The sequence below is a fragment of the Homarus americanus genome, unplaced genomic scaffold (genome assembly GCF_018991925.1).
Source record: "Homarus americanus isolate GMGI-L3 unplaced genomic scaffold, GMGI_Hamer_2.0 scaffold367, whole genome shotgun sequence".
Taxonomy (NCBI): Eukaryota; Metazoa; Arthropoda; class Malacostraca; order Decapoda; family Nephropidae; genus Homarus; species Homarus americanus.
In genome coordinates this window covers 7,111,254-7,122,081 of record NW_024743709.1, presented here as the reverse complement: position 1 = coordinate 7,122,081, position 10,828 = coordinate 7,111,254, and the positions used below count along the sequence as shown (strand labels likewise).

The 10,828-nt window shown below is 45.6% G+C and overlaps 1 protein-coding gene and 1 long non-coding RNA gene across 2 annotated transcripts in view; both read left to right on the top strand.

The window, feature by feature from the left end:
- LOC121877350 overlaps positions 1-8,013 on the top strand; it is a 74,666-nt gene extending 66,653 nt beyond the window's left edge. Inside the window, exon 3 of the long non-coding RNA XR_006090966.1 lies at positions 7,687-8,013. This is a non-coding gene — a long non-coding RNA (uncharacterized LOC121877350). The remainder of the gene's footprint in view (positions 1-7,686) is intronic.
- Positions 8,014-8,132: 119 nt separating this feature from the next.
- LOC121877358 overlaps positions 8,133-10,828 on the top strand; it is a 55,511-nt gene continuing 52,815 nt past the window's right edge. Inside the window, exon 1 of the mRNA XM_042383081.1 lies at positions 8,133-8,206. The gene's annotated coding sequence lies outside the window, so the exon portion shown is untranslated. The remainder of the gene's footprint in view (positions 8,207-10,828) is intronic.

The following is a 10,828-nucleotide window of genomic DNA, read 5'->3' as shown; positions in this document are numbered from 1 at the left end:
GGTGCGGATACAGTACACTGAAGCCATCCTCTCCTTCACAACATGGCGGTAGTGTGGAGGGCTGGCACGGCACATGATCACCAGTTACTTCACAAACTGTAATGTTAAGGAACTTATTCTCTAGTTTGGTCGACTGGGGACGCAACCAAGTGAGACGCGAACCATTAACTATTCAACCAGGAAGCGAGTATTGTTTTTACTCAGCCACCACGCCACTGACTTTACAATTGAGGAAATGAAGGGTGTTGAGTGCAGTACTGGTGAGGCTTCTTCCCGGTGGAGCCTTGGTAATAATATTGTGACGTAAGATCGACTATAAATGTCCAGAAATGGCGTCAATATTACTCTGAGACTCGACCTTAATATTTCTCTTAGCATCAGTTAGAAAACATTATATTATGGTAGAGAAAATGTCTAATTCTCAAAGGTTCTTATGGTAATATTTCTCTCGTAAGTGAACTAACTTAATCCTATAACTTAACCTAACCTAACCTAACCTATAACTTAACCTAACCTAACCTATAACTTAACTTAACCTAACCAAACCTAACCTAAGTGACCGCTGTGGTGAGAGAAATCACATTCAATTACGGTAAAGTCTGGGTGATATATTACCGCCATTTTGACCGTCAACTTTATAGACGTTGATTTAAGGGAAACATTCAGATATGGTTTTATATAACTGAACCCTCTGTTTAACGGACTATATGGAGAGGAAATTCCGTTATATCCAGGGTCCGTTAGATGTGACACCTTCATCTTAAGGTATGTTAGGTTAGTTTAGGTTACCTTAGGTTAGTTTAGGTTAGGTTAGGTTAGGTTAGGTTAGTTTAGGTTACCTGTAGGTTAGGCTGGATTGGATTCAGCGTGTGATGGTCAGACTGAGGTTAGATAGATCAGTTCGGTTGACTGGCATTGGATAGGTTTGTATAGGTAGGTTGAAGGTAAGTCAGTTAGGTTAGGTTAGGTTATTAAGGTTAGGTTGCTAGGTCAGGTTAGTTGGAGAAAGTTGTTAAGAAGGTAGGTCAGGTTAGGTTGGAAAAAGTTAAGTTAGGTTAGGTTAGGTTAGGTTAGGTTAGGTTAATCTTCTAGTGATCTACGCCGCCTGTGAGCCGCCATAGTCTTGTATTCACAGTGTGTAAAACTGCGAGATTCATTATGGCCGTAACATTAGTTTATTTATGAAGCTGTGATGGTGTTCTTCCCCTGCCCCCCCTCATTATCCCCTTTCCTGCCTCTGCCCCCTCTCTGCTCCATCCTGCCCCCTTCCTGCCCTTCCCTGCCCCCACCCACTCCTCTATTCCCCCTCCTCCTTCCAGCCTCCTCCTCCTGCCCTCCCGTTCTCCCTCCTGCCCCCTCTACCCCCTAATCCTTCCACTTCTTGCCCTCCTACCCCCTCCTCCTGCCCTCCTACCCTCCTCCTGCCCCCTCCTACCCCTCCTCCTGACCCCTCCTACCCTTCTCCGGCCCCCGTGTTGACTCACCTCATCACCATTATCATCATCACCATCACCACCATCACCATTATCACCATCATCGTCATCATCACTACCACCACCAAGGGATCGTACATTGCGTGAGGAAGTTATCGTACTCTAGAGATACCGTTATTGTAATAAAGAGACGCAGATATCGTACTCAAGAGACAGTTATCGTACTCGAGAGATACAGCTATTGTACTCAAGAGACAGTTATCGTACTCGAGAGATACAGCTATTGTACTCAAATGGTAAATCTTTTGGGGACAGAAGGGTGAAGAATTGAGAGAGATGGGGAGAGAAAGAAAAGTGAGAAGGGAGAGACGAGAGAAGAGACGACTGAGACATGACGGTGGAGAAGAATATGTGAAAATAGATATACAAAAGAGAGAGAGAGAGAGAGAGAGAGTGAGAGAGAGAGTGAGAGAGAGAGAGAGAGAGAGAGAGTGAGAGAGAGACTGGCTATAAATACTCTACAGTAATTCACGGTTGACTTATTTTAAGCTGATGGAACTGCCTGTGGTGGTTCTGAGGGTGGAGGGAGGGAAGGAAGATGGAGAGGTAGAGGGAGGGAGGAGGAAGATGGAGGTAGAGGAGGAGGAAGATGGAGGTAGAGTGAGGGAGGAAGATGGAGGTAGAGTGAGGGAGGGAGGAAAGGGGTAGAGGAAGGAGAGGTGGGAGGAGGGAGGGAAGGTGAAGAGTTAAGGAGGGAGAGAAAATTGAGGGGGTAGAGAGAGGGAGGGTAGAGGGAATAAATATGAAATAAAAGAGACGAAGAAGAGTTAAGGTGAAGGGAAGAGAAGGAGGAGAAAGGAAAGGCGGAGAGGATTTAGAGGAAAGGATAATGGAATGGAGAAAGAGGAAAAGGAATGAGAGGAAGAAGCCAAGAAGGGAAGATTGAAGTAAAGAAGGAATTAGATGAACAAAGATTAAAAGAAGGTGGGTATGGGGAAGGCAGGGAGGAGAGAGGTGGAGTAAGGAAGGAAGGAGAGAGAGAAGGAGAGTAACGAAGGGAGGAGAAGGAAGGAAGGAGAGAGGGAGAGTAAAGAAGGGAGAAAGGAAGGAGAGAGGGAGAGTAAAGAAGGGAGAAAAGGAAGGAGAGAGGGAGAGTAAAGAAGGGAGAAAGGAAGAAACGAAGGAAGGAAGGAGAGAGGGAGAGTAAAGAAGGGAGAAAGGAAGGAAGGAAGGGAGAGAGGGAGAGGAAGAAGGGAGAGAGGAAGGAAGGAAAGAGAGAGGGAGAGAAAGAAGGGAGAGAGGAAGGAAGGAAAGAGAGAGAAGGAGAGTAAAGAAGGGAGAAAGGAAGGAAGGAAGGAAGGAGAGAGGGAGAGTAAAGAAGGGAGAAAGGAAGGAGAGAGGAGAGTAAAGAAGGAAAAGGAAGAAACGAAGGAAGGAAGGAGAGGGAGAGTAAAGAAGGGGAGAAAGGAAGGAAGGAAGGAGTAAAGAAGGAAGGAAGGAAGAGGGGAAATAAACACCCAAACATACTTTATCATCTTACAGTTATCGACAACACACTCCCTGGGGTATAAATTTCACGCCGACACTATGAAATATCTACCCCCAAGCCCTGCCAAGCAACAGATAGCTAGAATACTTCTTGTGGAGAGAGCGTGAAATGTATACCCCCCCCCTGAGCGTGAGATACAGTATATGCAATACCTATGATGTGATATATGTACCTCCGCCTAGTGAGATATTTGTACAATTCCTCAGTGTGAAGTACGTATCCCCGAGCGTGAAATACCCGGACGTTAAATACATCCCCTAGCGTTAAATACATCTCTCTGGCGTGAAATACATACCTAGCGTTAAATACATACCCCTAGCGTTAAATACATCCCTCGCGTTAAAATACATCCCCTAGCGTTAAATACATCCCCTAGCGTTAAATACATCCCCTAGCGTTAAATATATCCCTAGCGTTAAATACATCCTAGCGTTAAATACATCCCCTATCGTTAAATACATCCCCTAGCGTTAAATATATCCCCAGCCGTTAAATACATCCCCTAGTGTTAAATACATCCCCTAGCATTAAATACATCCCCAGCGTTAAATACATCCCCTGTCGTTAAATACATCCTCTAGCGTTAAATACATCCCCCTAGCATTAAATACATCCCCTGGCGAAATACATCCCTAGCGTTAAACACATCCCCTGGCGTTAAATACATCCCCTAGCGTTAAATACATCCCTCGCGTTAAATACATCCTAGCGTAAAATACCCTGGCGTGAAATACATCCCCTAGCGTTAAATATATCCCCAGCATTAAATACATCCCCTAGCGTTAAATACATCCCCCTATCGTTAAATACATCCCTAGCGTTAAATATATCCCCAAGCGTTAAATACATCCCCTCACGTTAAATACATCCTCTAGCGTTAAATACATCCCCTAGCGTTAAATACATCCCCCTAGCGTTAAATACATCCCCTCAGCGTTAAATACATCCTAGCAAATACATCCCAGCGTTAAATACACCCCTATCGTTAAATACATCCCCTAGCGTTAAATACATCCCCTAGCGTTAAATACATCCCCTAGCGTTAAATATCCTCCCTGGCGTTAAATACATCCCCTAGCGTTAAATACATCCCCAGCGTTAAATACATTGGCGTTAAATACATCCCCTAGCGTTAAATACATCCCCTAGCGTTAAATACATATCCCCTAGCGTTAAATACATCCCCTAGCGTTAAATACATCCCCTAGCGTTAAATACATCCCCCCTAGCGTTAAATACATCCCCTAGCGTTAAATATATCCCCAGCTGTTAAATACATCCTAGCGTTAAATACATCCCCAGCGTAAATACATCCCCTAGCGTTAAATACATCCTAGCGTTAAATACATCCCTAGCGTTAAATACATCCCCTAGCGTTAAATACATCCCTAGCGTTAATACATCCCCTAGCGTTAAATACACCCCCTAGCGTTAAATACATCCTAGCGTTAAATACATCCCCAGCGTTAAATACACCCCTCAGCGTTAAATACATCCCCTAGCGTTAAATACATCCCCTAGCGTTAAATACATCCCCAGCGTTAAATACACCTCTCAGCGTTAAATACATCCTCTAACGTTAAATACATCCCCTAGCGTTAAATACACCCCCAGCGTTAAATACATCCCCTAGCGTTAAATACACCCCCTAGCGTTAAATACATCCCCTACCGAAATACATCCCCTACCGTTAAATACATCCCCTAGTTAAATACATCCCTCACCGTTAAATACATCCCCTACCGTTAAATACAATCCCCTAGCGTTAAATACACCCCCAAGCGTTAATACATCCTGGCGTTAAATACATCCTCTAGCGTTAAATACATCCCCTAGGTTAAATACACCCCCTAGCGTTAAATACATCCCCTGGCGTTAAATACATCCCCTAGCGTTAAATACATCCCTAGCGTTAAATACATCCCTTGCTCTTAGTCCCCGGCGGAGATTGTGTCTAGAAGCGCACAGTTACATGAGACACAGACACCTCCACCTCCCCAGCAACCCTCCTCGTGGAATACGTACTCTGTTATGTGATATCTCTCTCTCTCTCTCTCTATTTTAATTTTGCCTCTTTCGTGTGTGTGTGTGTGTGTGTGTGTGTGTGTGTGTGTGTGTGTCCTCAGCGTCCCTTAAGTCGCCCTTAACAATAGACACAGCGGGGCAGAGAAATAACGTTCTCCGGCTTTTCCTCCCGGCTTCCTTATGGCTCGTTATGCTTCCTTGGTGCTCCTGAGGCCTTGGTGCTCCTGGAGGCTTCATTGATGCTTCTGAGGCTTTCTTTGATGTTCCTGAGGCTTTATTGATGCTCCTGAGGCTTCCTTTGACTCTTGAGGCTTCTCTGGGGCTCCTAAGGCTTCTTTGAGGCTCCTGAGGCTTCATTGCGTCTGCTGAGAGTTCGTTGAGGCTCCTAGACTTCCTTGAGGCTCCTGTGACTGGTATATTAGGTTACATATTGCTGTAGTTTCTGTAAATGTCTTTGGCAGATGTTAGGTATTATAAGGTATTCTTGTGAACTATTTACACCCAAACATCAACTATATATAATGTTAAAACATGTGTCGTTCACTTGGGAGTTTGAGACACAACAATAACTCAACCTAATTGATCTGATAATTGAAAAGTCACTTATTTTTTTGTTCTTTTTTCTTCACCAAAGTGACTGACGGAACAATTAATGATAATTGTAATCAAATTGGATCCAAGTGGTGCTTCGCCATCACCTGAAAGAGCGAGAATAATGGGGCTACTTGTGCTGTCTAGTCAAGCTTACGGTGCTGTTAAGCTTACGATACAGTCAAGCTTACGATACTGTTGCTTTACAGTACTGTCAAGCTTACCATACCATCAAGCTTAAGATATCGTCAAGCTTACGGTACTGTTAAGCTCACGGTACGATTAAACTTACGGTACCATTAAGCTTGAAAGATGCAGATAGGTTTTGTTGTGTTCCTAACCGGGAGAACACTACTTTATACAGCAGCGGCTCCTCTCTTACAGGACGCTTCAGTCACAGTCGTCTTATTACTGTGAGTGAGATACAGTTTGAACAATAAACACTACATACATACATACATACATACATACATACATACATACATACATACATACATACATACATACATGTCCCACATAATCAGGGATACATAATGTTGAGGGCCACACACACACACACACACACACACACACACACACACACACACACACACACACACACAACACACACACACACACACACAATCAGGGGCCCATTGGTGAGGCCACACACATAGTCAGGGGCCCCACAATGTCAGCTGGAATCATCGGGTATAGCAATAATGGTCCCATAAACTAGGAAAAGTGTCGCGTGTTTGTATTGGCGCGACGACTGTACTGTACTGTTTTATCTATTGGCGCAACACTTCACAGCTGGACAAGTGTTCCCCAAAAATAGTCTTGCTTCTAAAATTGGTTGTGTTGTGTGTGTGTGTGTGTGTGTGTGTGTGTGTGTGTGTGTGTGTGTGTGTGTGTGTGTGTGTGTGTGTGTGTGTGGTGCCTTAAAGTTTTGTTTTGAGGCATTAAGCAGGTGTTTGGGGCCTCTAAAGCTGGATGTCTCTAAAGCTGCTTTCTACTATATATCTCGGGGTGTATTTAAAGCTGGAGGTCTGTCTTTAAGCTGGGGGGTCTGTTTTTAAGCTGGAGGTCTGTCTTTAAGCTGGGGGTCTGTTTTTGCAGCATGGGAGGAGGAAGAAACGGAGGAAAGGGGGATTAGAAGGAGGAGGAAGATGATGGGTGTGGGAGGAGGAGGAGGAGGAGGAGGAGGCAGACGATAGGAAGATGAGGGGCGGAGAAGAGGAGGAGGAAGAAGATAGGAGGAGAAGGAAGAGGAGGATGGCTTAAGAAATGCTTTGCTCAGGCCTTAACAGAATCGGCTTGAGGCACATCCATCACGCTCTGTGTCAACGGGGGGGGGAGACAATGAGGGAGGGAAGGACGGAGGAGGGGAGGAGCAATGCAATGAAGGATGAGGTAAGGAGACAATGAAGAAGGAGGGAGGGAGATTTGGATACAGGGAGAGGAGGAGAGGACATTGAGCTAAGAAGGGAGAGAAAGAGAGAGAGAGAGAGAGAGAGAGAGAGAGAGAGAGAGAGAGAGAGAGAGAGAGAGAGAGAGAATAAGATTACTCTCGGAAATTGAATAAGAGAAAATGAGGGAAGGAGGAGGAAGGGGTGGGAGGAGGAGGGAGGGAAAGGAAGGAAATGGGAAAAGAGTGAGACCAGATAATGAGAGAGAGGGAGAGAAAAGAGAGAAAAGAAGATTGGATTTTCAGAAAATGTAAGAGTGATTGAACGAGCGAATGAGGAAGAGAATGAAAGAAAGAAAGAAAGAAAGAAAGAAAGAAAGAAAGAAAGAAAGAAAGAAAGAAAGAATGAGACACCCACCATCATCAATCGCTGCTCAGGTAAAAAATATTTTCACTCACAAATCAAAGACGTTCTTCACCTGAAACATATTTCCAGATGACAACAAACCAATTTAATCAAGAGATGTTTACCTGTGTCTCTGCAACAGGTGATCTCCCGCAGAAGGTCAAAGGCTTTGGTGGTGTCTCTCTCTCTCATCAAACGTCAGGTACAGTAAATGCTCAGGTGGTGACTCCATCTTAAGCTTAAGGTGTGTTGAATATGACTGGCTAATTGTTTTTATTTATGTACTTTTCTACAGGTGTGTGCAGGTGTGTCCAACAGGTGTGGGCAGACGGCAGTGATGTGGAGGACGGTGTGGGTGAGTTAGACCTCTCTGAGCAGCCCACGTCAGCCCACGACAACTCAAGTCATCTCTATCTCAGCTAGACCCAAGCCCACGACACCCCACATCATCCCACACTACCCTTCGTCAGCCCACGTCAGTCCCAGGCCAACTAGACCCCAACTCAGCCCATCTCACCATAACCCGTCATCAACAACACATGCACCAGCCCACTGTCTAAAGCCCATGACCTCTCTGAAGCGGGGAGAGGCAGTGAGAGGTGAGGGGTGGTGAGCGGTGAGGTGGGTGGTGAGCGGTGAGGTGGGTGGTGAGTTGGGTGGTAGTGGTGAGCAGCGCCTGCGTGGGGGCGTGGGGGCGGGTGGTGGTGGTGGTAGCAGCGTGGCGTGGGGTGGGCGGCGGGGACCACACAAGACCACCACCACAACAGCAGGCGTCAGAACAAACGTGGTGGCGGAGGTGCCTGGCCTGGATGTGGGTGAGTATGTGGTGTTGATGACTCATACTCATCCTAATACTGCTACTCGTCATCCCTATTAGGTTCACTGATACTCATAACGTCATACTACTACCTCACCCTCATACTCCTCATGTTCCCTCATACTCTTCATGTTCCCTCATACTCCTTGTGTACCCTCATACTTCTCATACTCGTCTCTAATATTTTTCAGATAAGTTTTAATTTGGTTTAATTCCATTTAAAAGTAACAAAGTTTCTGAGGTAGGGGAGTGTGGTTGTGTGTGTGTGTAAAACAGAATGAAAAAAATATGTATTACTCAAAAGGACGTTTATTACAGCACCCCAAAAGATTTTATTTTCGTCACACACACACACACACACACACACACACACACACACACACACACACACACACACACACACACACACACCGCATGTATATGGGCAGTAATTTGTCCTATCTGTTTAAGGGTTGAGAGAAAGGAGGGAGGGAAGGGGTGGAGGGATGGTTGGGTTAAGGTGGTTGAGGGTGGGTTGGTGGTAGGGGGTAGGATGGACGTGGGTTAGAGGGGGGTTGAGAGTGGGTTATGGTAGGGGTGAAGGATGCGTGGGTTAGGAGGTGGGGTTGAGGTGGGTTATGGTAGGGGGTGGAAGGATGGCGTGGGGGTTAGAGGGGGGGTTGAGGGTGGGTTGATGGTAGGGGTGTGGAAGGATGCGTGGGTTAGAGGAGGGGGGTTGAGGGTGGGTGGTAGGGTGGGAAGGATGCGGGTGGGTTAGAGGAGGGGGGTTGAAGGTGGGTTGGTGTAGTGGAAGGATGCGTGGTTAGAGGGGGTTGAGGGTGGGTTATGGTAGGGTGTGAAGGATGGCGTGGGTTGAGGGTGGGTTGGTGGTAGGTGAAGGATGCGGGGGTTAGGGGGGTTGAGGGTGGGTTATGGTAGGGTGTGGAAGGATGCGGCGGGGTTAGGGGGGGTTGAGGGTGGGTTATGGTAGGGGTGGAAGGATGGCGTGGGTTAGAGGGGGGTTGAGGTGGGTTGGTGGTAGGTGGGAAGGATGCGGGTGGGTTAGGGGGGTTGAGGTGGGTTATGGTAGGGTGGATGACGTGGGTTAGAGGGGGGGTTGAGGGTGGAGAGGGGGGAAGGATGCAGTGGTTAGGGGGGGTTGAGGTGGGAGGTAGGGGTGGAAGGATGCATGGGGTTAGAGGGTTGAGGGTGGAGGTAGGGTGTGGAAGGATGGTGGGTTAGGGGGTTGAGGGTGGGTGGTAGGTGGAAGGATGCGGCGTGGGTTAGAGGGGGTTGAGGGTGGGTTATGGTAGGGGTGGAAGGATGCGGCGTGGGTTAGTTGAGGGGGTTATGGTAGGGGTGGAAGGACGGGTGGGTTAGAGGTGGGGGTTGAGGGTGGGTTATGGTAGGGTGTAGGATGCGGGGTTAGGGGGTTGAGGGTGGGTTATGGTAGGGGGTTAAGGGTGGGTTATATTTCCATGATGATCTGAAATACAGTACCATGTATGTATATGTATTATGTATGTTTTTGTATTGAGATGAGTGAAGGGACCTCTCTCTCTCTCTCTCTCTCTCACGTTAGCCGATAGAAACCTGTCGAACTGTGAGATAGTGACCCACCTATAGAGAGAGAGAGAGAGAGGGGAAAAAGAGAGAGATAGAAAAAGAGGGAAGGAAGGAAGGGAGGATAGCGAGAGAATGGAGATATATAGGAAGAGAGAAAGAGAGAGAAGGGAGAGAGAGAGGGGATTAGTAAAACAGGAAGTGTATTCTAGGAATTTCATTTAATTTATTATTATTTCAATTCTACCTCACACACACACACACACACACACACACACACACACAAAACACAACACACACACACACACACACACACACACACAAAACTATATTTCCAAAATCAAGACGAAAACATCCATAAAATAGTATATATATATATTTTTTTTGTCAATATCGGTTGACTGCAGCCCTGCGAGTTACGCCTAAGTATCGACATGTTTGTGGCGTGTTGGCGTCAGCTGATCACACGTAAACAAACCTTGGCTCAGCTGGTCACAAGGTCCTGTTTCCCGCGCTGGTCTCCCTCGCTGCTCGTGGAGGAAATATTACACTCTCGTAAAATTATTATGTTTTAATATTTGCTCCCTCTTCTACTCTTATGTTTATGTTAACTTGACGCAAATTGTTTTACAGTGAGGCAGAGTCCTTGTGAATATATAATATTTCTCTGTTTATTTCGGGATACTGTGTTTAAATGTTTAGTTGATGTAAATTGGTGTGTGTGTGTGTGTGTGTGTGTGTGTGTGTGTGTGTGTGTGTGTGTGTGTGTGTGTACAAGCTTGTGCCGTTATTATTTTAATATTTACTTTGAGAATTTCTGGAAGGTTATGTTAGTTTATTGTTAGTATTTTTGATCATGTTAAAATTCGTCGTTAAGAATTGTTCTATATAAAATAACCTTGTAAATTTACACTATGTTAATGATTGTTTCATATGAACTGTTTTGTGATGTTACAAAATATATGTTCTATGTTAATATGTTCTATGTTACAATATACCAGTTTTATATTAACAAAACTTAACCTAACACCTTGTTCTGCTTTACGTTAATATTAACTTAATGTATCCCTTGCTTAAA